The sequence below is a fragment of the Olea europaea genome, unplaced genomic scaffold (assembly GCF_002742605.1).
Source record: "Olea europaea var. sylvestris unplaced genomic scaffold, O_europaea_v1 scaffold1619, whole genome shotgun sequence".
NCBI classification, from domain to species: Eukaryota; Viridiplantae; Streptophyta; class Magnoliopsida; order Lamiales; family Oleaceae; genus Olea; species Olea europaea.
The window spans coordinates 193,932-198,555 of record NW_019233828.1 but is presented as its reverse complement, the minus strand read 5'-3'; the positions used below and the strand labels follow the sequence as shown (position 1 = coordinate 198,555).

Here is a 4,624-nt window from a genome sequence, read left to right as displayed (position 1 = left end):
GTTTGAGATATATCTGTCATTCTCTCGAAATTCATCTCTCTTTGGTGAATTCTAGAGAGTGCTGAATATTTCTTGCCATGTATTCCTTGATAGATCCATTTGGGAGGAGATTTCTATTTGTTCACGTCATTATTCTTTTTAATAGAATATCAATGCAGATATTTGTATAATACTATTAACGGCATTTCATATGGGGTTGAAAACCTAATAAATACATAAATATGGGATACGGTTTTTGTTCAATTAAATAAACAACATTATAAGAATAACAACATAAAATGAAATTCAATACGTTCAACATTGACTAATAACCTTATTGGATTGCGTCTAGTTAAATAATTTGAGGTTACAAAGACAACAAAGTAACGAACTTAAGAACAACATTAACTGCATTTTGAGCGGCTAGTGAAGAGAAGATAGCGGCTTCATTGGAGAGAGAAGAACCGCCACCAGCTAAATCAGATAGTGCCCTAATTGCTATAAAACGCGTCCTTTGTTGGAGACATACAAGGGCTACTCCAGCACTTTCCATGTCGACTGGAGTTGCATTGAACTTAGTATTCAAAAAATCTCGATAGGCAGCATTGTCTACAAATACATTAGCACTCACCCCTCTTTCCACTCTAATTACCTTTGGAGGTCGAGGTAAACACATAGTGGAATTGACACACCTTTCGAGGACAATATCCTGTACAGAAAAGCAATAATTAAAAAAACTAAATTTAAGTAAACAAATGTGTCGATCTTTTGGGCCAAGCATACTTGAGGTTAGTGTAAGTTTTTTCAGTAAAGTTTCATGGTGGTAGATAAACTTTGGTGATCAAAGAGATTATGCCAAGATAGTAAAAAATTAACCTCAAGTTTGTCTGCAAGTGAAAAGTACAGCTTGTCAACAGGAACCCAAAAGGCATGCTGTCTAATCTCAGGTGCCCCATCAATGGAAATATCTCTTCCGGTTGATACCACACATTGTTGAGAAGGTTGTCTGAATAATTCCCATTTTTTGTGCCATTTTCATATTGAGAGAAATTAAGATAACCGATTTTTCTTGTATAGTCTCCATTAGATTCAAATGCAAGTTCATCACCAGGTCCATCTCCAAACCTCTGATCAAAAAAACGTGTAAGGATTTAAACAAAGTCAATTAATGGGAGTATACACTACAATTATTTTGATAGTTTTTGAAGCATCTAAATCGATGGGTTTTACGTAGTGAGATTATTATTAGAGACTGCTTATTTTAAGAAAATTATGGAAATTGTTGTGGATTAAGCAAATAAATAATTATAGAATAACGTCTTTTGCTAATACATCAAAAACCATCCATACATTTTATACGGAAACCAATTTTTGACAATGAAAATAAAAGAAGATTATAGAAAATAGATACCTGCCAATTCCAAAGGCCTGAATGAGCCCAATAATGAGGGATAGTAACATCTCCTATTTGTAATTTAGGATTTGCATTTCCTGCTATTCCAAAGTGAACTACTCCTTCAATCTTGAATATGCTAAGCAGCAACTGTGTTACTATTCCTGCATTAAGCTATGATATAATAATTTAAATTAATCATGTTGTACCTCTGAAAAATGGAAAGAAATAAATCATTGAATTTTCCTTGTAAGTAGGGTATTACAAAAATGAACATACCATGCTGAGTCCGGACATGACAACAACAACTTTTCGACTTTCCAAAGTTCCAATTCGAAACCTTCTTCCTGTTTCGATGCAGAAGATGAAGAAAATAAGCATAAGATTTAGGAATATTATAACTGGATATTATGCTATTTCTTGTTATCTCATTGAAGATTTGGTAGAACCAAACGCATTTCAAGAAGATTGACTATTGTTTTCAATAATTAATTACTATTCCCGTTTGAATAAATGAATCATTTTCCACCATTATAACTTTGCTGGTCATTCATAGTAACTATGTTTTCACCTAATGTTAATCATGTAATCGTATTTCAATTATATTCAATTGGACAACTACATTTTTATTTGATTTCAATAGGGTAGCTCTATTTAATTTCGTCCCTTGGATGGACGACAGTCGACGACATGACGTCAAAAAATGATGATCATCATTTATTTCAATAAAATTATAAATAAAAGTTACACGTGATGACCATCATTTTGACTATTGTCGTCAATTTTTGTTCTTGGAATTGAATGAAGTTGACTTAATTGAAATCAAATAAAAGCGTGGTTACATTGATAATGTGTAGTACAATTATCTCATCGACATTGAGTAAGAGTATGGTTATTGCGAAGGGAATTTATCATATTTTTTTCTTAATGATGCATCTACTGGAATACCTAAAGAATTAGATGTTAATAACTATGAAGGCCATGTTAAGTTCGATCTATACCCTTCGGCTTTTTACATGTTTACTTGAAATTTATAAACAAAAATCTCTTTAGGTATGTGCAAACATATTTCCAGTACTCTAAATGTGGTTAAAAACATAGGCTGCTAGCCATATTCTTGTTCAGTATAAGTAAAATGAAATACTAAAGCATATATCATTCTGAAAAAAAAAAAATATGTGGAAGACACTTTTTATATGTAACATTAGACAAAAGTGAGGAGCACTAGAAATGATTAAAGGACAATTTTCTTTATATCGTCTGGTACCGAATAGTTTATCTTACACAAAATCAAAGTAAGAAATAAATTAAATTTCAAGTGAATAGTTGTCTAACCTGCAAAATCCAAGTAGGAAAGCAAGGGATGAGGAACAAAACTTGAAGATTGGAGAAGAGGGTTCATCTCAAAACTGTTGGGCACTACGATACCCAAGTAAGGACCCTTCTTGTTTATCATATGAATCTTTTCCATCGAATTCTGAGAAATTGCACCATCTGCCAAATGATCATTTGTAATACTCATAATCATCATCATAACCCATACCAATGGAAAATCTCTCACAAATCTACACATATTTTCTTCTTCTTACAACTCAAACTAATGAAATCTCTCTCTCTCTCTCTCTCTCTCTCTCTCTCTCTCTCTCTCTCTCTCTCTCTCTCTATATATATATATATATATATATAACAAGACACTTGTTTTATAAGCATAGGATTCTTTGATGCCATTTTTTCCAACTGAAAATACAAGTCAAAAACCATATACACGGACGTGGTTGATACGTAGAGGATTCCTAGATTATAATATTTGTCCCACTGAGACCACAAGTCAACAACTATGATCTGTTTTTCTTAGTAGCATTCCGCATAGATTGGGTGATGTATTCCTACTCGATTCTAAATGCTGGTCTATTCCAATGCACATATAAATAAGAGAGAATTAATTATGCCAAATGAACTGTCAAAATTGTGAAGAGAGAATATAGTAATATTGTAGAAGATGAAAATGACAAATGAATTGTTGGGAACCAGCCACAGGTGAAAATGGCCATTGAAAAGGCTTTAACACCCGTCGTTTTCTAATGCAAAAATTAATACTGATATTAATATCAAAACTAATGAATAAAATTGACATAAAGAATTTTCAAATTCGGCTGGAAATCATTGAAAATGAGCTCCCGTGAAGATACTATAATCCGGCTAACTACTTGAGTGGCCACTCCATCTCTTTCATAACAATAAATAGTTAGAATGACTATTCCAATGAAGAAATTTCAAAAACTGTGAGTTCCCACTTGATAATCATTTTCTAAATATTGTCCAACGTGAATAAAACACTTGAATGTATTACATGATGAGAATTCAGACAAGAAAATTACTTTTCAAGGACGGAAAACTTTATCCTAAAAAGTCGCTTTTTCTCAAAATAGGGTTGTCGAAAAAGTTTTCGACACAAAAGTAATCCTATTTATAATTTCCTTAAAAATCCCGTTTTATATGATATAAATTATTTATAACTAAGTCATATAACAGTATTAGCATCCAATACGTGACATTCTATAGACATGTCAAATGAAGACTGATCAAAAGATCGTAGAGTTAGCTATGCATCAAAGTTTTGCTACGTTCGATGTCTGCGTCGACTTTTGGGTGGACCAAAAAGCCTTAGAGCCTAATCAACTGGGATTTTTGAAAGGGGTTTTATGCATTTAGAAAGAAATTGAGTGTGATTCTGTACAACAAGTTTAGAGGTGACTCTGATTCTAGAAATAGTTTCAAGGGAGAAGCATGTGCTGGGTTCTCTGTAAGGAATGAAATAGTATTTGAACTTGAGTCCAAATAATCAATCTGTCTCTCGATACCAGTGGTCAACGTGAAGATGCTTGTAGGAAAATATGAAAGGCCAATCACAGTTCCAGGCATATTTCACACAGGAGCAACGTCATCTATACTTAACCCTTGTTTGACAACCGTTATTTGAAAACTCTTTTTAGAAGAAAGAAAATTCGCTAGATGATTGGAAGATTGAAACGTTGTGTTTTTTTAGCTCAAATTTAGCAAGACAATCCTATCTAATAATGCACTCTACAATCCTATAACTCTTGTTCAGTTTGTTCTAGGGCTGTACAAAAGTCTTGAGCTGAATTGGATCAAATGAGACCCGACCCGAACTGAACATAATCAAGCGATTTTTCTTTAAGTTAAATAAACGAATGGGTATCTGAATCAAGAACCGACAAATTTTGTTTGGTT

General features: G+C 33.0%; 1 pseudogene across 1 annotated transcript; it reads right to left on the bottom strand.

Moving 5' to 3' along the window:
• Nucleotides 1–300: 300 nt before the first annotated feature.
• On the bottom strand, nt 301–2,981 carry LOC111377193 (annotated as a pseudogene). The gene is made up of 5 exons (XR_002699673.1): nt 2,708–2,981; nt 1,652–1,719; nt 1,391–1,546; nt 856–1,106; nt 301–688 (listed from the first exon to the last, which is right to left on the bottom strand). The product of XR_002699673.1 is annotated as a bark storage protein A-like (transcript).
• Nucleotides 2,982–4,624: the final 1,643 nt, after the last annotated feature.